Consider the following 24,533-nt stretch of genomic DNA (forward strand, 5'->3'; position numbering starts at 1 on the left):
AGACCTCCTCCTTGATGCAAGCACTCACCCTGTCAGTTACTCTGTAAGTTTTGTTATTAACAAGAGGATTGTCCCCAGTATCTACATCATAGACACACCAATCAGTGGCACTGGGAATCAGGGAGAACAGATCAAAAAACTGTCCTAACAATTGGTGACCGTCATTCTGCTGCTCAGCGGTCAGGGTGGAAGAGAGGTTTACATCATCCACTGACCCATCTTGCTCTGTTGCAGACAGGAGGTCAGGAAGAGGCCCAGACTTCTCCTCCTTTCCATCATCTGTTGCTAGGAGTATTCCCACTTCAGATCTCTCTCAGTGGGGCTTCAGGCGATTGATATGTAGGACCCACAAAGGGTTCCTGGGAGACCGCAAGTCCACCAAATAGGTGACATCACTCTTGCACCTCACCACCTCAAATGGTCCGGTCCACTTATCCTGGAGAGCACAGTGCTCCACAGGGGCCATGACCCAAACTTTTGGACCAGGCTGAAGCTCAATCAGAGTGGCATTCTGATCGTACCACTGCTTAATCTCCAATTGGCTGGCTTCCAGATTCACCTGACGGTCATTCTCAAATGTGGAATCCTTACCAGTGCACACCTGAACATTCTAGACATATCCTGTCCCCAGTCTCAGAGAACAAATACATCTTAATTCCATAATGTTTCCTCTTGCTAGGAATGGACTGCCTTAAAACCAAATGGCACTTGATCAGGACCAAAGACTCATCAACAGTGATTTCTTTCCCTGGAGTATAGATCTCTGAAAATCGTTCTACAACGTGATTAAGGACAGGCCAAATCTAAAGAAGATGGGCACAGTCAGGCTGATATTATGGTAATGCCGAAGCATTATCAACAAAATGCAGCATCTGAAGCAGAAGAAAATACAGATCATTACTCAATATGCAGGAAATATGTCTGTTGTCATCAGGGGACTGGTAGACCAATATGAAGACAAGCCCATCAAAAACTTCTTCATCTCATCTAGATTTGTGGGAGTAAAACCAGGTAGCTCTAGAGCGGGACCTAAGTCTGACACCGTTGTCCCTCAAATACTATTCAGCATACAAATTAGTCTGCTCAACAATCTCATCCAAAAATACATCATCCATAAACAACTGAAAAAACTGATAAGGCAAAACATTTTCACAATCCACTCTACACCCTGTTTCACCTCTCAAGGCAGAGCAATACCGGCTGTACCATGTTTGGATCAACCCAGAGACCAGCACTTCCAATGGGAAACCTTGCAGACCAAGGCTGCAATCCAAATTCCTCTGGCTGCACCATCGACACATCAATGTCATCCTCTAAAACAGACACTTTATCCACACTGAGAGTAACTTAATCCGCACTGAGAGTAGCTTCATAATCAGATGATTCCTCGTGGACAGAAAACTCACTGCCAGAATCTTGTGCTTCCTCCTCTGTCTCAGATGCACTGTCATTCTCATATTCATCGTCAGAGGAAGATTCAAATCCTGCGGATATCCACAATCCTTACTAATAAACGTAACTTGACAAACAAGTCAAAAACAACAAACACTTTCTAAAACAAGTAATAAACAAAATGTGGCTTTATCACAAAGACCAATATATTCCATAACAATACCACTCTTTTGCCATAAACAGCTAGACTCACCACCACCTACTCTGCACAGACACAACAAAGACCTACAATATCCCAGTTAAAAAAAAGAAAAGAAAATTACACATGAGACAAAGCAAAACATATCGTGCACATATCCAAAAAGAATTTCACACTCAAAACATGAACTAAATAAGCTGCTAGTATGACACCCCTTACAAAAAATAGATTCATGCATCACAATAATACTCATTTGGAGTAAGCACCAAAAAATGTTTTTTTCAGCTAAACACCTGCATCTATGGAAACTGCAGATCAACCACTGCTGAAACTGCAAACAGGAATCAAAAGCTTTGCACTAGAATAAAAAGGAGACATAAAACATTACAATCACATATGCACATAATGCACCAGTCCACACACAATCCACCAGCCAACCTGGGGGGGGGAGGCAGGTACTCCTAAAAGCATAAGGCCGATCTGCGCTCAAGGTGGGCGGAAACAGCCAAAAAAATCATCACCTAAAAGGCATGCGATCCTTGCCCAATTAGCCGCTCCCCAACAACAACATTAAATAAAAACCCTGGTGTCTTGTGGCTTCTGAGATAGGCCTAAAAAACATAAGCCCAATCTGCCCTTGAGGGGGGAAGAAATGGCCAAAATAATAACCCCATAAATGGAAAAGGACCATTGACCAAGGGGCTGCTCCCAAACACCATTAAAAAATACCCTGTTGTCTAGTGGCTTTTGCCCCCCTTGAGGGCAAATGGGTCTAAAACATAAGGCTGATCTGCCCCCAAGGGGGTCAGAAATGACCAACATAATTGCTCCCCAAAGAGGAGCGACCCTTCCACAAGGATCCACTCCCCCAAATCGCAGAAATGGATCATAAATAAATCACTGGTGTCTAGTTGCTTCTGCCCCCTTTAGGGGCAGATGAGTCTAAAAACATAAGCTCAAGGGGGGCAGAAACGGCCAACATGGGGAGCAACCCTTCCCCAAGGGGCCACACCCCACATTACTGCAGTTCATCAAACCCTGGTGTCTAGTTACTTCTCCTCTTCTTGAGGGCAGATGGGCCTAAAAACATATTCCTGAATGTTAGAATTGGGGGTCTCTAGTTGGCAGAGGTAGGTACCTTTGTCCAAATAGGGACCCTTGCTGCTAGTCAGGAAGCTAGTTTCCGGTCCAGGGAAGGCAATGTTTGGCAGTTCGGGCTGGACTGTTCCCATGAGGCACAGGGTCAGCTTGATTTACATATGGCCATGTCTGAACTGGGGTATCAGAGTCGGATAAAGAACGGTGATGGATTAAACCCAGATCTGTGGACTGGGTGTGAATGTTTGGTTGGTTCGGATGCTCCGTCCATCACCACTCCCTTTTGTACTGCTAGTCAGGGGAAGGCGGCTGCACTTCTAAATAACCTCTGCTCACCCCGTTGGTAGCTTGGCACAAGCAGACAGGCTTATCTCAGAGGCAGTGTGTAAAGCATTTGTGAACACATACAGTAATACAGTGAAAAAAAATTTCAAATGGACACCACACCAGTTTAGAAAAATAAGTAATCTTTACTAGACTTAACACAAGACCAAACGACAAAAATCCACAATACTGTAATCAAAAATAAGTCTTTTAAATGGTAAAAAATAGCTTACTTCAATGTAGATGGTAAATGCGACACTTTACTCTCAAAGTACCTGAGATGTGTCACGCAATACAAACAAAAGGGTCGCAGGTAAGTTGATGTGTCATTCCTTACACTCAGGGGAGTGGATGCATCGGTTCCTTACTGCTGTGCAGGGAAGTTGAGGCTCGCTTCCTTACTGTGTGGGCAGTTGATGGTGAAGTCTTGTATCCCTGAAACTTCAGGCAGTCAGGCAAGCACACTTCAAGCCCTTCGTAGATTCTTCCTCAAGATTATGAAAAGTTCACAAAAGTCATTTTCCCCTTTCCTTGTCAAATAAAGTAACCACTGTAAGCCAACCCCGGAAATAGCAAAACAGCACAGGGACAGTCTCCTCCTTCAGGTTCCTTGGTTCTTCTCCTTTGCAAAGGTTTGTCTTGATTCCCAGAAGTGATATAAAGTTCTCTGGTCTGGGCCCCAATATTTATACCTGTAAATCTTTTGTCCTCTGAAGGCAGAGGGTGCTGGTGCCCAGCCAAAACCAGTGTTGCACAGCTTCCTGGCATTGTGTGAGAGCAGACCTGTCCCAGGTAGCTGAAAGGAAATCTCTTCCCCCTACTCTCTATTCTATGAGGGTTCAGGTCATTGAAAGGAAATCTCCCCCCAATTCAGCCCAGCCTTGACCCATCAGACACTCGGTAGCCAAAGCCCTCTCCATTCCCCCTGACCCTCACAAACCAGACATGGAATACACAAACCTAGCTGAGGCATGTTGAATGTTAGGCAAGAAAATACCTACTTTCTAAAAGTGGTATTTTCAAACACAGAATGTACAAATCACCCACACTAAAGATGTACTTTAAGTTTCTGAGTTCTGGCATACTAAACTCAAATTTCTACCTAGTTCCCAGGGTCAGTTTGGATTATAAGATGTTATAATCAAACTGCTGATTCTGGCCTATGGGAACAGATGGCCTTGCAATAGTGAAAACAAAATTGGCTGTATTCTACTATCAGGACATGCCACACACATCAGGGCTTGTCCTACCTTTCACATACAATGCACCCTGCCTATGGGTGTATCTTGGGCCTACCTTAGGGGTGACTAACAACTATAAAAGGGAAGGTTTAGGGACTGGCAAGTGGGTGCACTTGCCAAGTCGACATGGCAGTCCCAGACTGCTCACAGGCTCTGCAATGGTAGGCCTGAGCCATATTTTACAAGCTGCTTCTGTGGGTGTCACAACCAGTGCTGCAACCCCACCAGCAGCATTTTATTTATAGGCCCTGGCCCCACATGGTGCACTGTACTAGGGTCTGACAAGTAAATCAAATAAGCCTATCATGGAGTCACTAATCCATTACAACAGTTTATATTAGGGAGCACTTGCACTGAGGCACTGAATAGCAGTGGCAAAGTGCCAAAAGCATCTAGACCAGCAAAAACATAGCATAAACACAGGATGCAACAGCAAACAATGGTTTGTTAGACCTGGCAATGGTGGCAATGGTGCCAGGTCTAACACATGTCCCCTCCAGCTGAAATGTGAGAACTACCCACTTCTTGGGAGTTCTCTTCACTAAGGCGAAAAAATCTGGACAGACCTTCGGCATTTTCGTGTTCTGTACCAGGGCGGTGTTCATCCGTGAATTCCATTCCCAGTAGGGAAATAGACCACCTCAACAGCTTTCAGTTCTCACCCCTCATCTGCATCAACCATCTGAGGGGCCTTTGGTCTGTCTAAACCCGGAAGTGAGTCCCAAATAAGTATGGTCTCAACTTCATCGGTGCCCCGACCACAGCAAATGCCCCGCGCTCAATTGCACTCCACCTCTGTTCCCGTGGAAGTAACCTCTTACTGATGAAGCCTACAGGTTGGTCTAGGCCCTCCTCATTTATCTGTGAAAGAACAGCCCCCACACCATGCTCTGAAGCTTCTGTCTGTACAATGAACTGTTTTGAGAAGTTCAGTGCCAGAAGCACGGGCGTCTTCAGAGCATCAAAAGCTTTCTGATAGGTGTGAGTCCAGTTCACTTTCATGGGCTGCTTCCTGGAAGTCAGCTCTGTCAAGGGTGCAACAATGCTGCCATACCCCTTGACAAATCTCCTGCATTACCCAGTGAGTCCTAAAAAGGCTCTCACCTGTGCCTGGTTCTTGGGGAGTACCCAAGCCAGGAGGGTCTTAGTCTTGGGCTGTAGAGGCGCCACTCGTCTGCTCCCAACCTGCTGTCCCAAGTACACCACAGAACCCTGCCTGATCTGGCACTTACTTGCCTTGATTGTGAGGCCTGCTCTCCGCTGCCCCATCAACACTTCCCAGAGGTGGCGCAGATGTTCTTCCCAACTGGTGCTGAACACTTCAATTTTATCCAGGTAGGCAGCACTGAAATCTTCCAGTCCAGACAATATCTGGTTGACCAACCTCTGAAAGGTGGGAGGGGCATTCTTCATCCCAGAGGGCATAACCTGGAATTCGTTGTGCCCATCTGGTGTGGAGAATGCTTATCTCTCCTTTGCCCCATCAGTTAAGACGATCTACCAGTACCCAGACATTAGATCAAACGTGCTGAGGTAACGGGCAGCCCCCAACCGACCAATGAGCTCAGCAGCTCTGGGGATGGGGCGCACGTCAGTCCTGGTGACTGAATTGAGCCCTCAGTAGTCCACACAAAACAAGAGTTTTGCTGTGGCACCCAGTACGGTAGTCTTTGGGACCAAGACCACTGGGCTGGCCCAAAGAATATTAGAGGACTCAATCACCCCTAAAGCAAGCATCTTGGAGACCTCCTCCTTGATGCAAGCACTCACCCTGTCAGTTACTCTGTAAGTTTTGTTATTAACAAGAGGATTGTCCCCAGTATCTATATCAGAGACACACCAATCAGTGGCACTGGGAATCAGGGAGAACAGATCAAAAAACTGTCCTAACAATTGGTGACCGTCATTCTGCTGCTCAGCGGTCAGGGTGGAAGAGAGGTTTACATCATCCACTGACCCATCTTGCTCTGTTGCAGACAGGAGGTCAGGAAGAAGCCCAGTCTTCTCCTCCTTTCCATCATCTGTTGCTAGGAGTATGCCCACTTCAGATCTCTCTCAGTGGGGCTTCAGGCGATTGATATGTAGGACCCACAAAGGGTTCCTGGGAGACCGCAAGTCCACCAAATAGGTGACATCACTCTTGCACCTCACCACCTCAAATGGTCCGGTCCACTTATCCTGGAGAGCACAGTGCTCCACAGGGGCCATAACCCAAACTTTTGGACCAGGCTGAAGCTCAATCAGAGTGGCATTCTGATCGTACCACTGCTTAATCTCCACTTGGCTGGCTTCCAGATTCACCTGAGTGAGTTGACTGAGATGCCAGGTTTGGTTTCTGAAGACCAGCATGTAACTATATACATCATGGGGAGGTTTCCTGGGAGCTTTCTCCCAGCCTTCCTTTACCAAACTCAGAGGTCCTTTTACAGGGTGACCATACAGCAGTTCAACGGGGCTGAGCCCTAACTACTTCTGTGGCACTTCTCTGTAAGCAAGAAAAGGCATGGCAAGAGGAAGTCCCACTTACGCTCATAGGTTCCTTAAGGACCATAATCATGCCTTTGAGGGTCCGGTTGAATCTCTCGACCAGCCTATTACCCTGGGGAGGTAAGGAGTTGTGAACTTATAAGTTGTACCACACTCCTGCCACAGGGACTTCATATACTTGGAAATTAAGTTTGTATCACAGTCTGACACCACCTCTCTGGGGAACCTCACATGGGAGAAAATCCCCATCAATGCACAACCCACCACAAGGGCGGTCACAGTCCAGAGAGGGATGGCATCCGGGCACGGGGGTGGCATGGTCCTCCAAGACCAGGATGAACCTGTTGCCCATGGGTGTTTTGGTATCCAGAGGCCCGCAATGTCAATGCCCACCCTTTCAAAGGGGGTGCTGACCACAGGGAAGGGTTGGAAAGGAGCCTTGTGCTTCCTCCCACTCTTTCCACTTGCCTGAAAAGTCTGACAGGTCCTGAAATGAATATCTGAACTCTTGCGCATTTGAGGCCAATAAAAGTGGGTTACAAGGCTATTGAAAGGTCTTGTCCTTCCCTATATGTCCTGCTAAAGGTACATCATGAGCCACACCCAGTAGGAAGGCTCTGATGCGCTGGGGCACTACCAGCACAAGGGCTGACCCAGGCTCAGCAACCTTAGGCTTGCTATACAGGAGACCATTCTACCAGTAGATCCAATGTGATCCAGACTGATCACTTGCTGCCTGGTTTGTGGCCTGCCAGAAATCCACAAGTAAAGGGCGCTTTTTCTGCTCCTCACAAAACTGTTCCCTGGAGGGTCCTCCTTCCTGCTGCCAATGAGTCAGCTCAGGCAGGTCCCCCAGTTCAGATACCTGCTCCTCTGTTGGTTCCAGGGCATCTCCCTCGGGGTCTGCCTCCTCCTGGACCGTGGGAACAGTGGGGGCGGGTTTCCCATGCCTCCTGCCTCTTCTCTTTAAGGCAGGCATCTGGGCCACTCTTTCAGGCTCCAGGTTTTCTTGAACACCCTTTCTGGCTGCCATGGACCGAGTGGTCACACATGCCCACTCAGGCAGACGCAACATCTCCAAATGAGCACTTTGCTCCACCTTAGCCAAAGGGGAGCGCTCCAAGTCATTACCCAACAGACAGTCAACAGGCATGGCAGGCCTCCCAGCTACTTGAAGAGTACCTGAGACCCCCCCCCCTCTCAAAGGAAACCTGAGCCACGTTGCTGTGGCTCTCTGTGTTGTCAACGGCTACAACTGGGTAAAATGCATTGGGGACCACCTGCTCTTCAGACACCAGCTGACAACTGACAGATGTCACACTGGCTCCGGTATCTCTAAGAGCCTCCAGTCTATGGCCATTGATGGTCACCCACTGTCTGTACTTTAGTGTTATCATGTAGCTTGGCTCTGGGGCCCACCTCACAGTCACCTAAAGAGACTAGGGACATCTCTGTGGGACCCTACCCACCTTGGGAACCCATCTCCTCATCCAGGGCTACACTAGCCAAATGTTGGGGTGGTGCACCAGTGGGTGCTGTTTTTTCTCTCTGGGGGACTGTGGATCATAGTAATGGTGGCCTACCTCACCTCACTTAAAACATCTCAGGGTTCCTGAATTAATAGATTTACCTGTCGAGCCCCTGGCTTCTACTCAGGGGGAGGCTGGGAACCATTCCCTTGGTTCCCTTAAGAATTACTTTGGGGCTCTTTCTGGAACCCCTCTGTATAAACTTGCCCCCTCCCACTCTTCTGCTGTGGACCCTGCCTAGCTTTGGTGAAGTCTCCCATATGACTCTCGTGGACCCTGGTACTCACCCAGTGGTCTGCCTCCTCAGCAAGCTTCCTAGGGTTAGTCAGTTTGCTATCTATAAGGTGCTGGCATAGCTCTGGAAAACAATTACTAGACAAGTGCTCCCATGCAAATAAACCATAGAGCCCCTGATAATCATTTAGTTTGCTACCCTTCACCCAACCATCCAATGCTCTGCAAAAAAGTCACATATTCTACCCAAGTACTAGACTCCAGTTTCTTACCATTCCTAAACCTTTGTCTATAAAGCTCAGGGTCCAACCTATATCTGGTCATCAAGGCTTCCTTCGTGTGTACATAAGAATTCTGATCCTCAGAAGGCAAATCCAATAAGGTATCCCGGCCATCACTGAGGAACTGCCCCCACAACCCTGCTCCCCAATCCTTCTCTGGAACCTGGTGGGGGGTCATAGCTACCTCATAGCCCTTAAACCATTGCCCAATATCTTCACTCTTATGAAACTCCTTAATGACATCTTTGGGAATAAACACTCTTATTTCTACACGCACGGATGGTGTGCTGCCACCAGAGACAAACATTTCTAAACTTTTAGCTTTCAATTGCAAATCCCTCAACATCCTTTCATGCTCCAAATGCATTCTTTTTTCCTCTAAGGCCAACTTCTTATTTTCTAACTCCATCTGACCACCTAGTTTGAACTTGGCTATCTCCATCTTATGCATTCTATCTCTCTCCCTGTCCTCCAACTCTCTTGGGGACAGATCCTTTGAAGAAACACTGTTGCCTGCTCTGGAAGGCACTTTCCTCCCATTCAAGCCCACTGGACCCTCTCGCTGCCCATCTAAATTCTCTACCTCGTCCCTGGTCTCTTCTGACTGCTCACTAGCATTCCTAGATTCTACTTAGGCCTTCAGTGCCTTTTGGTATTCCTCTTTCTTGGTGAGGCCTTTCATAGAGACTTTAAATTTCCTACAAGTAGCTTTGAGGTAAGACACGGTGTAGGTGTCAATCCTATCTTCTCCAAAATCAATGTCAACAGATGCAATGGATGCTGCTTTGCTTATGGTGAAAAACAGTTGGCAGTTCACAAGAAGAAAAGAGAAGTTCCAAGGAAAATTCTACCAAAAATGTATGTTGTTGCATTTTGGTCTGCACTCAGTAGGAGAGTTCAACAATCACTGTAGATAAATCACAAATGCAAGACCACCAATGTTAGAATTGAGGGTCTCTAGTTGGTAGAGGTAGGTACCTTTGTCCAAATAGGGACTCTTGCTTCTTGTCAGGGTAAAGGGGTTACACTCTTAAATATCCCTGGCTCACCCCCTTGGTAGCTTGGCATGAGCAGACAGCCTTATCTCAGAGGCAGTGTGTAAAGCATTTGTGAGCACATACAGTAATACAGTGAACACACTACAAATAGACACCACACCAGTTTAGAAAAATAAGTAATGTTTATCAGACTTAACACAAGACCAAATGACAAAAATCCACAGTACTGTAATAAAATATAAGACTTTAAAATGGTAGAAAATAGCTTACTTCGATGTAGATGGTAAATGTGACATTTACTCTCAAAGTACCTGTGATGCGTCAGGCGATACAAATAAAAGGGTCGCAGGGAAGTTGATGCGCCGTTCCTTACACTCAAGGGAGTGGATGCATCGCTTCCTTACTGCTGCACAGGGGAGTTGAGGCTTGCTTCCTTACTGTGTGGGGAGTTAATGCGTTGTTTCTTACTGTGGCCCGGTGACGATGTGACAAGATGGCACCTCGGTGAGATGATCCAGTGCATTGGGATAAAACAGCGTCTTTGATATGATGTGACAACATTGGATGCGATGCGTGCACACCGACAGCTGTGGGGCAAACTCGGTAACTTCTGAGCCATGACAGGACCTGCAACACCCTTCTCCGGTGATGCGACGGCGACCTCTGCGGTGGCAACATGCTTCCCCGTGATGCAACACACTTCAATGGTGATGCGAGGGAGAACAGTAGCGGCGACAGCTCTCTTCTTCGGAGATGCGATGGCAACTGCTGTGGCAGCGACACGCTTCTCCTCGTTGCATCACTCTTACAGCAGCCATCGACATGCAGTCTTCTCAGAGGGCCCAAACAACAGTGGGCACTTCTCTGCTGGTAGAATTCCCAGCAAGGGAATTCAGGGGAGCTGGTGGTGAAGTCTTGTATCCCTGAGACTTCAGGCAAGAGGGAAGTACACTTCAGGCCTTTGGAGATTCTTCCTCAAGATTATGAAAAGTTCACAAAAGTCCTTTTCCCCGTACTTTGGCAATTAAAGTAACCACTGCAGGCCAACCCCAGAAATAACAAAACAGCACTTGGGCAGTCTCCTCCTTCAGCTTCCTTGGTTCTTCTCCTTGGCAAAGGTTTACCTTGATTCTCAGAAGTGATATAAAGGTCTGGGGTCTGGGCCCCAATATTCATATCAGTAAATCCTTTGTCCTCTGAAGGCAGAGGCTGCCTGTGCCCAGCCAAAACCAGTTCTGTGCAACTTCCTGGCAGGAGGTGGAGACAGCATTATGTGAGAGCAGGCCTGGCCCAGGTAGCTGAAAGGAAATCTCCTCCCCCTCTCTAATCTATGAGGGCTCAGGTCAGTGAAAGGAAATCTCCACCCCCTACTATCTATTCAATGCAGGCCCTATTCAGCCTAGCCCTGACACATCGGACTGCTGGAGCCAAAGCCTACTCCAGCCCCCCTCTCACTCTCAAACCAGACATGGAATACACAAACCTAGCAAAGGAATGTTGGATGGTTAGGCATTAAAATACCTACTTTCTAAAAGTGGTATTTTCAAACACAGAATGTAAAAATCATCCACACTAAGAGATGTATTTTATCATTCTGAGTTCAGACATACTAAACTCAAATGTCTACCTAGTTCCCTGGGTCAGTTGGGATTATAAGATGTTGTAATCAAACTACATATTATGGCCTATGGGAACAGGTAGCCTTTCAATAGCGAAAAACAAAATTGGCTGTATTTCACTATCAGGACATGCCACACACATCAGGGCTTGGCCTACCTTTCACATATAATGCACCCTGCCCATGGGGGTACCTTGGTCCTACCTTAGGGGTGACTAGCATGTAGAAAATTGAAGGTTTAGGGACTGGCAAGTGGGTACACTTGCCAAGTCAACATGGCAGTCCCAGACTTCTCACAGGCTCTGCAATGGCAGGTCTGAGCCATATTTTACAAGCTGCTTCTGTGGGTGGCACAACAAGTGCTGCAAACCTACCAGCTGTATTTGATTTACAGCCCTGGGCACACATGGTACACTGTACTAGGGTTTGACAAGTAAATCAAATAGGCCAATCATGGAGTCACTAATCCATTAAAAAAATGTACAATAGTGAGCACTTGCAACTTGGGCACTAAATAGCAGTGGCAAAGTGCCCAAAGCACCTAGACCAGCAAAAACATAGCAAAAAACAATGGACGCAACAGCAAAAAATGGAAGGGAGAACCACGCCAATGGTGCTAGGTCTAACACCGACGTGCTCCCAAGGGGGCAGAAATGGCTAACATATTTGCCCCCCCAAAGGGGAGCAACTGTTCCCCAAGGGCTGCTCCCCACATTGCTGCAGTTGAGAAATCCCTGGTATCTAGTGCTTCCACTCCCTGGGGGTCAGATGGGCCTTAAAATGTAAGGCTGATCTGCCTACAAGGAGGGCAGAAACAGCAAAAATATTCACACCCATAAAGGGAAGTGACCTTTGCCCAAGGGGCTGTTCTTCAACCTATAGAAAAATAGGGAAATCCCTTGTGGCCTTGTGGGTGTTAAATACCAAAAACACAGATTGTACCCCAAGGAGGGGAGGGGGCAGAAAAAGGCAAAATATTGCTCCCCAAAGGGGAGTGACCCTTCCCAAATGGGCTGCTCCCCGTCAATGAAGAAATTGATGTCGGGGTCTGGTGTCTGGTGAGCATTCCTGCTGCACAATCACGCCGAATGCACGATCATGCAGCAGGAATGATCCAAAGATACATCAGAGGAATGGAAAACCCTTTTATTTCCCCTGATGCCTCTTTGTTTAAAATCCCCCTCCCCAGAGAGAAACTCACCTTCTCCCATCGACAAGCTGAAAGCAAATGGCTTCCAGTGCGTCGGGTAACTTCTAGTGATGTCGGTGTGCGGAGGGGGAATGTGGGGGGTCAGCGGAAGGGCTTCCACTACCTTACCTGGTAGGGGCAACCTGAAGGGCACCCACGGGGGAGCACCAGTGCTACCCCCATAGTTAGGTGCTAAGATAGCCAGGAGACCGTTCTTCCAGAACTTTCAAGTATGCTCTTACCAACACCGACACAGTACTTCCTCTCCAACAGCTGTGCACCAATAACTGCTTCACCTCTTTTACAGTGGGATCCAATGTCATTTCTTTGATCCACTTCTCTTTAATAATGGAAAACACAGCCCCAAATTCCATCACAACCCGAATAAAAGCTAAATCCCTTTCCTTCTCTCTGGCCACAATTTCTGGCCCATCCACAACCTCCCAATCCAAAGACAGCCTTGCCATGCAATCTGCTAACAATTCCTCCAACCTTAATTATGTTTGATGGCATAACAATACTCCTGAAGCCTCAATGCTAATCTTGCAAATCTGGCTAAACCATTGATTGCCCCTGCTAGTAAAATCTTAACTAAAGGCTTGTGGTCAGGACAAAGAAGCAACTTGGTTCCTCATAGAAATGTCCTGAAATACTCAGCTCCACAAACCACCACTAATGCTTAACATTTGATCACTTAGTCATTTCTTTCCAAGGTGGTCAACAAATGGGAGGCAAATGCAACAGTTCTTTCACTCATGCTGTGAACCTGAGTTAACACTGCTCTGATACCAGTGGCACTGGCATCAACTGTAATTATTGATTTCAATTTGGTGTCAAAAGGCATAAGAATACCAGCATTTCAAATATCATCTTTAATTGCCTCAAGTCAAAACAAACTTGTTGTCCTTGTCGACAGAAGAAGATGATGCCCTTTTTCAACAGTAATTGTAAACACTGTGTTTCATCGAAAATTTCTCAACGACCTTGGAGTAATATTGTTTTAGGCCCAAAACGGACCTCAACATTTCCTTGTCTGCGGGCAAAGTGGCTGACCTGATGGCACTCAACACATTCTTTTTGGGTTTGACACTACCTGCTGTAATACTATATCCACTGTAATATACTTGTTCAACTAATAATTTATACTTTTCAAGGCATAGCATCCTTCATCCAATGCAGTGCCTGGCTGAGAACCCTTTTGTTTTGATCGACTCTGCCACAAAAAAAATAAGGGTATAGTTCTGGAAGTACAAGATGCCATTAAACACTTCCTCCATCATTCTCCGAAACACACTTGCCACAGAGCAAAATCCAAACTGCATCTGCATGAAATGAAAGGTGCTCTGCGTAGTAATAAAGACTGTGAGTGGCTTGGATTCTTCTTGTAATTTGACCTAGTGGTAGGAATGTTTCAAATCGAACTTGAAAAAATACCTCTTACCTCCTAAAGCCAAAATTAATTAATTGAAGTTGGGTAGGGAAAATATATCAACCACTACACATTGATTCAGGGTTCTCAAATCCACACAGCCTCTGTACCATCCATCAGACTTCTCCATAATAACCATCGGAGATATCTAACTGGACACCTCTACAAGTTCAAGAAACCCACTCAGCAACATCTCACCCAACAACTCCTTCACCACCTTCCTGGCAACCAGCGGAGTTCTCCTCACCTTGTGTTGAATAGGAATAGCATCCACTTTAAACACAATTTGGTGCACATACCCATTGTGAAAAAACCCAATTCCTCCTTCATCATGTCACATGCTTCATTTTGTAAATCTGCCAGCAACATTCCATCCACTACCATCACCTGATTAGGCCCCCTCTGGTTTATGATGATGTTGAGCTCAAACTGGTGCACCCATCCTAAAATTAGGGGCCCTTCCTCAGCTATGTACATTTTACCTTTAATGTGTCTGCCATAAAACAGTATGCCAGCTAACATGTACTCTAATAAGTCAATGTTCTTCCCTTTATAGCTTCCTGGACTGATAACCTTGGGTAACAAAACAACTCGAGGCCAGTGCTTCACAAAAAGACTTTTGGGGTTAATAGTGTAGATTGCACCACAGTCTATCATAAGGTCTACATAGTCTCCATTGATTACAAATGTAGCATTGGGCCTTATCCACTTTCTATCCCTAGTATCTATTCCCTCCATACAAAGAATGATATCTCCATTGGTTCTCATACCACTATCACAGGCACAACATTCCTCATCCACTGTAGCAGCTTCAAATTTCATACCTTGCTTTTAGACCGAGCATTGAGGTAACATGAGCATTAAGCAAAAAATATAAAAACTCTTGGCGGGAAAACCACGTGTGATTTACTGAGCAAGTTTGCATCAAAAAGGTGAAGTTGGTAAAGGTACCTTTGACAACATAGTCACACCTGAGGTTAGCAGGTGTCCGCATCAAATTTGACCTCTATTTTTTGGGTTTGTGAATATGTGTGCCAATACACTTTAGCAACTATTGGTGATGGTCAAAGAGGGTATTATGTACAGTGCTTAATTTATACACGAAAATGTGGAACAGTCCAAGGTTTTCCTTAGGAGATAGGGCTGTTGAATACCAAGGTTGGTTATATTTATTCCAACACCCTACACTTCCTGTCTCTACATGCAAATCTTGCAGGCTCTTTTCAATCCATGTGTGTCCCTTTGTCATTATTTTCCTATATTTCCCTTCCTCACTTTTCTGACTTTTTTTGCTGAACTAAGTCAAAGTGTAAGGATGAAATATAATCTTTGGACCCCAAAAGTGATTGCTGGTGCCCACCACCTTCAACCATCAGCACACATTAAGCACTGGTTGTGTCCATCATTGACCAAGAAGATCTCCTCTGCCTATCCAACACCTTCCAGGCATCTAGCCCATCTCTATTATCAATCTGCTGAGGTTTGACCTGGTGCTGCAAACAGGTATAACAAACATTGTCAAACACAGGCTTTTGAGGCATTCTTCTTGTGCCATCTACTTCGAAGACAATTACTGTTGCCTCCTATTTCAAGTTAATAATGGTAACTGGCTGAATAGTAGAAATCGTTGCAGCCTGTAGAAAACAGACCTAAGAGGTAAAAAAACTGTTGTAAATAAAGGATGAGGCAACAAAGTGAAGTCAGTTTGGTCATAGGGTTTATTTAAGTATAAGGGTAGAAAAACCCGACCAGCACGACCGGGACCAAACGGGCAATAAACGCCGTTGGGACCGAACGCTGGCCACGCAGTGCAAGCAGGCAGCTCGAGCTCAGCGCGAGATGCACGCTGAGAGCATGGAAATATAACACATCTCCTTTCCTTAAACAATGGAAAAAGGAGGAAAGCACTAAAGTAAATCAAACAAGGAAAGCACAGCAGAACACAAAAGAACATTGCTTAGAATCATGCAGTTTTCACTTTTAGAAACGAGGTACCAAGTAACATGAGACTTGGCAAGTGGCATTACCTAGAACATAAACTTATCACGAAAGTTTCGAAACTTTCAAGTATAGTAAGACCATGTAACCCCACACCCTTCCTTAGGCAGGCGAAGAAGGAAAAAGAAGAACACAAAGAAAAGAAAAGGAAACTTATACAAAATCCTTCAAATAAGCAGGAGCAACTCTTTTCCTAGTCGGTCTGCACACCTCTTCAATGACAGCCTTTTTGTTGACAGGCATATGAGTGGTAGGCTTGGCCTTTTTCTGGTAAAGTGTGCAACCCTGCGGAGGTTCCAGGTTTGCCCATTCTGCAGCCTAATGTAGTTACCAAGCACAGATTTTACCTGGTAAGGTCCTCTGAACTTGTTAAACATATTTTGATTTCCACCCGGTTTCACCTTAACTAAATCCCCTTCAGCTATGTTGGTGGAAATGTTATTTCCCAATTTACTGTGATTGCTCCTCTCTGCCTTCCCATGCAGCCAAGTGGGAATGAGCTTCGTACCCGGGAGTCTCCCTCGCATGAGTTCGAAAGGTGTGAATTTTGATTTCCACCCGGTTTCACCTTAACTAAATCCCCTTCAGCTATGTTGGTGGAAATGTTATTTCCCAATTTACTGTGATTGCTCCTCTCTGCCTTCCCATGCAGCCAAGTGGGAATGAGCTTCGTACCCGGGAGTCTCCCTCGCATGAGTTCGAAAGGTGTGACAGACATGTTACTGTGAACAGTTGTGCGGAATGCCCACAACATTTCTTTAATCTCCTTCTGCACTGACCGACCGGAAGCTAAGGCAAGTTGCATAGTGCCTTTTACCAGTCTGTTCACCCTCTCGCACAATCCGTTCCCTTGAGGATTGTAGAGTGACGTGCGTAGGTGCCTTAAGCCCAAAAACGCAAAATAATTCTCCATGGTCGCAGAGGTGAGTTGCGTACTGTTATCTGTCAGGACCATTGAAGGAATCCCCTCACGCCTAAAAATCTCATCTAGAACCTTGACTGTGGACTCAGCAGTGATGCTCTTCATGAAAGCAACCTCCACCCACCTAGAAGCCGAATCCACTAGCACCAAAGCAAACTTCTCTGTGTCCAGCAGGTCATGAAAAGGGCCTATAAAGTCAATGCAGACCTTCTGCCATGCACCATCATCAGAAATAATCTGTCCCCTTGTGTCCTTACTAGCGCGAACCTGTAGCCTCTTTTCCGACTCTTTACACGACTGACACTACTCAACCCAACTCTTCACCTGCGCATCAACCCCCGGCCACCAAAAATCAGCCTTGACGCGTTTGCCAGTGAGAGTTTGTCCTAGGTGGCCCTCATGCGCCAAAGCAATGATTCGGGGTCTAAGGGACACAGGAGGTATGTATTTCTCACCCCGCACGAGGATGGACTCAGTCAACAAAGAAATTTCATCCTGTAGCTGGACATAAGGCCTAAGAGCGGGTGAAACTGTACTTTGCCTTGACACTCCTTCCTTGCACATCTTAATCAACCCTTCCATTACCAGATCCTTTCCCATCTCCTCCACCCATTCCTCCTTGGATATAGAAGAGGGTAAATCACTCCCCAGGTCATCTAAAAACGCGACTACACTCTCAGTTACTAATTCCTTGGGCAGTACTTTAGTGTCTGGCAACCTCGACAAACAGTCAGCAACACTGTTGCACCAACCAGGTAGGTATTCCACATTGCACGTAAATTCTTGAAGGCTAACAGCTAGTCTCGCCAACCGCCCAGAGCAATTCCTAATACCCCCTGGAGCTAGAACCTTCAACAGTGGCTTGTGGTCAGTTCTGAGTGTGAATGTGATCCCCCACAAGTACACACGAAAATACCGAGTGGCCCACGCAGCCGCCAATGCCTCACGCTCTATGACCGAGTAATTTCTTTCAGTCTCGGTCAAAGAACGTGACGCAAACGCAACGGTGTTCTGTTTGCCACCACCTTTTTGTGTGAGAACTGCTCCGATCCCAACAGAGCTAGCGTCAACGGTGAGGATAGTGTGAAAAGATTGAACAAAGCTTGAGAGGATATTAGCATCTAAGATATTTTGTTTGATCACAGAAAAAGCATTTCTCTGGTCATCTCCCCATGTAAAACCTTTCCCTTTTCTCATGATGGCACGTAAGGGTTCTACTTTCTCTGCAAAATTTTTAACGAACTTGGCATAGTACTCTACCATGCCCATAAAGGACCTTAGTTTGTCTTTGTCATCAGGTTCAGGCACATTGCATATTGCACTTACTAAATCCTTCTTTGGCTGAATCCCAAGGCCAGACACATGATACCCCAAATAGTCTACTTCCCCAACAGCAAAAACACATTTTTCTTTGCGCAGGGTCAAGCCAGCCTTTGAAAGAGCAGTGAGAACTTTGTTAAGAATAGCATTGTGATCATCAGCATCTAAACCATAAATTAGGATATCGTCTTGAAAGAATACCACTCTTTCTATGCCTTTCAAAACGTCAGTGATGATTCTTTGAAATGCGCTTGCCGCAGAGCAAAGGCCAAACGGGAGTCTTTTGAATTGATATGTTCCCTCCGGAGTGATGAACGAAGTGAATTGTCTTGAGTCCGGGTGAAGTTTTACCTGATGGTATGCGCTGCGAAGATCCAACTTCGAGAAAACTTTACATCCGCCCAAACTCAGAACAATTTCGTTTATGTTAGGGAGTGGAAAGTTGTCCATTATCACAGCCTTGTTTAGACTTCTCATGTCCACACAGAAACGCAAAGAGTTGTCCGGTTTCTGTGTGATAACTACAGGACTTAACCATTGTGTGGCCTCTACAGGTTCAATTATGTTATCATCCAGCAACTGTTTGATAATTTTCCTAACTTCATCTCTTGCGGACAAAGGTATTTTCCTTGCAGTATGTTTCACTGGTGCAATACACTTCTTAGTTTTAATAATATGCTGATAACCAACAGCTTCCCCCAATTTCTCACAAAATATATTCTCATGCTTCTTTAGGATGCTCTCTAAATCCCCAGGAAAACTATTGCACTCGCTCTCATTATCTATACACAACACAGGTGGATCTGCTCTTGGGTTCACCCTTATGTTTAGTTCGTACTGGTGTAGCCATCCCAAAATGGCAGGGCCATGAGGTGACACGTAGACCTTCCCTCGAGTAACCCTTCCTTTAAACATAATATTGGCCTCAAAGAATCCAAGAACACCAATGCTTACCCCTTGATAACCTCTCAGGGTGATGTCGGATTTGATAAGAGTTGACTCTTTGCACGAGGAATTAAACAAACTTTTGGGGATTATGGTATACAATGAGCCGGTATCTACCATAAGATTTACTACACACCCATTCAATTCAAAATCGGCCTTTGGGCGAGACAAAACAACATCTCCCATCAACTCTTGACTACCAGCAGATGTAATCATCATTACCTCCGCCTCATCATCAGTGGTTTCACTTTCAACTATGGCAACCTTTTTAGGACCACTATTAGTTCTACACATACGTGCATAATGCCCTTTCTTTCCACACTTTAAACAATCCCTGGACAAAGCTGTACAGTTTTTTGAATCAGCTAAGTGAAAAGGACTACCACACCTGTTGCATGAACGTGTGGTTTGTCTGAATCTGGTTGGTTGCCCACTCTTACTAAACGAGGTTGAGGCTTTTCCTCCTCTATTCACCTGTCTCCCTTGTATTGGGTTGACAGCTTCTAAGCTATCAGTTTGTAAAACCGCAACTTCCTGCCCACTGGCGTGCCCATGTTGTATCCTCTTAAGTTCCTTCATGCATCTGTCACTTTCTTCAGCCACCTTGGCAATCGTGATTGCCTCAGTGAGAGTGGGATTTTTAGCTGCCCACAGCTTTTCCTGTGTTTTTTTGCTAAGGCATTGCACAATTAACTGATCACGGATCATTTCATCCTGAATATTGCCAAATTGGCACTTCATAGAAAGTTCTCTTAGCCTAGACACAAACTCATCAATTGTCTCATTCTCTCTTTGGGGAGCAGTGTAAAATTTATGTCTGCGCATTACCACATTTTCTTGTTTTGCAAATCTCGTATACAATCTAAACAAAGCATCTTTATATACATCATCAATATCTAAGGGTGGGCTCGGTAAATACTTAAAGACTCTCTGTCCCTCTTTCCCTAATGCACCCAGTAATAAAGCCTTTTTCCTGACAGCAGAAAACTTTGTGCCATCTAATGCTACGATGTAGTTCTCGAATGCCTCACACCAGTCATCCCATTCCATGGACGGCTCACCCGGGGCACTCAAGAAAGGGACAGGAGCTAGGATGGTGTTGTTTACATTCATGGTATGAGCAGTGAATTAAAGTCACAGTAAGGTGAACAATTAGTGTGTGTGTCACTGCAGTTTTGGTTTGTAATTATATGACACACTGGATTTAAAGTGAGTGTGTCACTGCTGTCTACAAATTGTGTGGCTTCCGATGTAAGTGTGTGTGTCACAGTTGTTTTAATCTCCTTTCCTTCAAAATGACACACAGTATTTGGAGTGAGCGTGTCACTGTTCGCTGTATTCCAATGCAGGAAGGCTTTACGTTTTAAATGTGTGCCTGTGCCGCTTTCAGACGTATTCTATTTTAAGTTCCACAAGTTTGTCTCTAACTCTTGAGCACGTTGCCCTTTAAAGTGGTCCCTTCCGTTTTAATTTTCTGCTAGTGCCGCTTTCAAAGCGCGTTGCCCTTTTAAATAGTCTTCGCGGTGGGGCTCACAAATGTTGCCTTACAGGACAGGGAGATTTCCCTTTTAAGCGCGATGGCACAGAGACGCTGCTGTCTGCGTTGACGGGCTGGGAACTTATGGCCACCGCTCCGTCAAGTTTCATGCAGAGCTAAACTTTCCCGGTGAGTTATTTTGACATACCTTCTTTAGAGGCTTACGGTACAGTCTTTTCCTCAATGCGACACTTCTCGCTGAGTCGCAGGAGCTCTTCTTTGGTCGGATCGCTTTTCTCCCTTTCGACGTGTTCGTCGTCAGTTTCCGCTGTTCGCTTCACTGTCGTCTTCTGAAGTCGCCAAAATGTTGTAAATAAAGGATGAGGCAACGAAGTGAAGTCAGTTTGGTCATAGGGTTTATTTAAGTATAAGGGTAGAAAAACCCGACCAGCACGACCGGGACCAAACGGGCAATAAACGCCGTTGGGACCGAACGCTGGCCATGCAGTGCAAGCAGGCAGCTCGAGCTCAGCGCGAGATGCACGCTGAGAGCATGGAAATATAACAAAAACAATAACAGAACATATCCAAAAGTAAAGTCAGATCAAGAGCGGTAGCAGGAATCCTAATAGCTGAGGCAGTGAGCGAACTGAAAGGCTTCTGAAGTGAGTAATAAATCAAAAGCCCAGCAGTGATGAACCAAGCAAACTGACTAGATCCCTTTTATTGTGTCAAAAAGAATAGTCTTGGAACGGAAACTAGAGAAAGAACAAAACGTAATATTTTGCCATAATGGATTTGAAAATAAAAATAAAAAAGACAATAAGGTATGTAAACATCCCAAGTAAATATCTTAGCAGTAAAATAAATGAATTAAAATGAATGTGCCTGGATTTTCGATGGACAGTGTGGTCTAATCAATACGGATAACATTAAATTAAAAAACAGGGTTATCTACCTACGTGTTTTAACCATTGTTTGCTTTTGCTTCTTGGTAACCTGTAAATATGTGCCCAATTAACCCTGTGGTTTTCCTTCAATACATTTTCTATCATTATTCGATGATGTACAGCCCCAGGAGAATGATGAACTTATTTTGGCTTTATTTCTGTCCTAAAGTTATGTTCCTGATACCTATGAATTTTGTACGGGAAGGGTTTGTTCTTCCTCTTGTTGGTGATTTATTCTCGCTGCTCATTGCTACTTTATGTCGATAATTTTGTGGGCTAGCCTAAGGCTGTTGGGACTCACAACTTTCCACCAATCAGTGTCTGCCATATAGTATGCCATAGATGTGGATGGTCATGCAGGTGCCTGCATGTTCATGTGTGCAAGTGGTGTGCTAGCCAGTGCTCCTCCTTAGTGTTCTATCTTTGTGGTGTCATCCTTAGCAGTTAAAGGAATCGCTTTAGGTTTTCACTTTGTATCAAATCTTTTGGTTTTGGTGTGGGGAATGGTGCAGAGTTAGCATTTGAGTCGAAGGAAGTGTATAAAGACTGAAGAGGAAATGGAGACAGCAGAAGACTGCTTTTTGAATATTAGGGATTAGCAAAAGGAAGAACAGGAGTCTTTAGAAAAGGGGTGACACAGTGAGTTAGAGTGGGCAGATTGAGACAACCAACCCGACCTACAATTCAAAAAGCACCTCAAGACCTGCTCGTCAAAAAATACTATGGGGCAGATTTATGAGGCCCTTGCGCCACGTTTACGCCGCTGTTGCATCACGCAAGGCGGCGTAAACGTGGCGCATCCCTACGAACAATTTACAACGTGACGCATCTAGGCAGATGCGTCACGTTGTAAAGCCCTGCGCCGCTTGTGGGCGTTCCGGCGCAGGGTGGGCGTTCCGGGGCAGGTGCGCCTCGCAAAAGTGGCTGAGTGAAATCTATGAGATTTCACTCAGTCACTTTTAAGCCAATGCTGCGTCAAAAGCCTGCGCCTGCTTGAAGCAGGCGTAGGTCTTGACGCAGCATTGTTAAAATGGGTCACCCCCGAGCCTTGCTGGAGCTGCGTCGCGCTTGCGACGCAACTCCAGCAATGCGCCACATTTCCGGCACAGATGCATCACGCATCTGTGCCGTTTTTGCACCATGGTGCGCCGCATTATAAATGCGGCGCACCATGGCTGGCGGAGCTGTGGCGCACTGTGGCGCATGTTAACTGGCGTATCCCTGGGGATGCGCCAGTTAACATAAATCTGCCCCTATATCTCCACATGATAGGAATGCAATTCCATCCTCCTGCCTGGTTTTAGATTATTCGGAAAGCTTCTTGTAGCGTTCTAGTTGTCGTCACGTCACGTTGACGTGACGCAGGCGGCCATGTTGGCGCCGGGGTGCGCGCGCAGGCATTAGCGCGCCGAGCATCCCAGAGAGCAGAGCGCCGGCCGGCGCTCCTCGGTCTAATTACATTAATTGCCAAATAAATATAGCGGTAAATCCACAACGTGCCTCGAGTGATTATTTAGCGACATTACAGTGGCGACGAGGGTGGGATAGAGACCAGACCGACGCGGGAGCACAGGAAAGGGCAACACCCCACGTGGCCCCCACGAGGCGAAGGAAGACACGCATGCAGGTCACCAGGCCCAAACCGAACACCAGATAGGCCTGCCTGGAGCGGAGGAGTCGCGGAAAACGTCCTAGCCAACCACATTGGACGATCCGAGGTACGGAGCAAACCGAGGAGCGTGGCAGTGCCACAGTACAGCGCATGAGCTGCAGATAGGCCACAGAGACAGCGCTATCCACAAACAGCCAAGAGCACACGTGCCACCTCCACACCTAACCACGTACAGGGAGCGCTGCGCTGGCTACCAAAGAGGAGGAAGTGGGGTCTAGTAACAAGAGCCCCCAGAGAATCAAGCATACAGGAAACAACAACAACACTCCAGGCAGCCCCCCGAGTAAAGCCACCGACGGAACGAACGCCAAGGAAGTGAAGATGAGTACCCCGGCAGGGTATGCGATTGCACCCGTGCAATTCCTACCGAAACCTGGAGACCCACTGATGAAATGGGAGGACTGGAAGGAATATATAGACAATTTCATAGGGGTCCTGGAGGACGAAAATGAAGAAAAATTTACTCCTCAGAGAAAAAAACGCATCCTGCTACTAAATCTAGGCCCAGAAGGACTGAGAATATACAAGAGTCTAGTACCTAAGAAGAGAGAAGACACAGATGTCGACGTGTATGCGCATGCAGTGGAGGACCTAGATGAACGATACCGCCCCACCATCTGTGTTTCAGTGGATAGATATAACTTCCAGCAGAGGAAACAAAAGGTGGGAGAAACCATCGAAGAGTATGTAGCAGCGTTGAGAAAGCTAGCAGCCCCGTGTAAGTACGCACTGTGGGAAGACGAATTCATAAAAGACCAGGTGGTCATGCACACCACGAGTGCAAACGTACAAGACAAGCTGTGGGCGAGTGGGGACACCACACTCAAAGAAGTACTGGTCATAGTGAAGAGGGCAGAACTCGCAAAGAGGTGCGCAAATGCAACCAAGAAAGAGGCGGTCACCCCAACCATGGTGAACAGGATACAGGAAGAAGATCACCGCAAGGACCAAAGAAACAAACAACCTATAGCCAAAGGGACCATCAGATGGCAAGGGAAACAAGCGAACAGTGAGAACAAGAAAATGTGCTACAGGTGTGGGAGTTGGTCCCATGAAGCCCACGACAGACGTTGCCCGGCATTCCGAGCCAAATGCCTGCACTGCGGAATCGTAGGTCACTACGAGAAGGTATGTCGGAAGAAACAACAGAAAGGAGTGGTGAAATATGTTGACCAAAGCGAAGAAGACCTTGAGGAAGCCACAGAGGAAGAAGTGGTCACCGTCTTATGC

This window comes from Lissotriton vulgaris, chromosome 3_1, assembly GCF_964263255.1.
Source record: "Lissotriton vulgaris chromosome 3_1, aLisVul1.2, whole genome shotgun sequence".
Lineage (NCBI taxonomy): Eukaryota > Metazoa > Chordata > Amphibia > Caudata > Salamandridae > Lissotriton > Lissotriton vulgaris.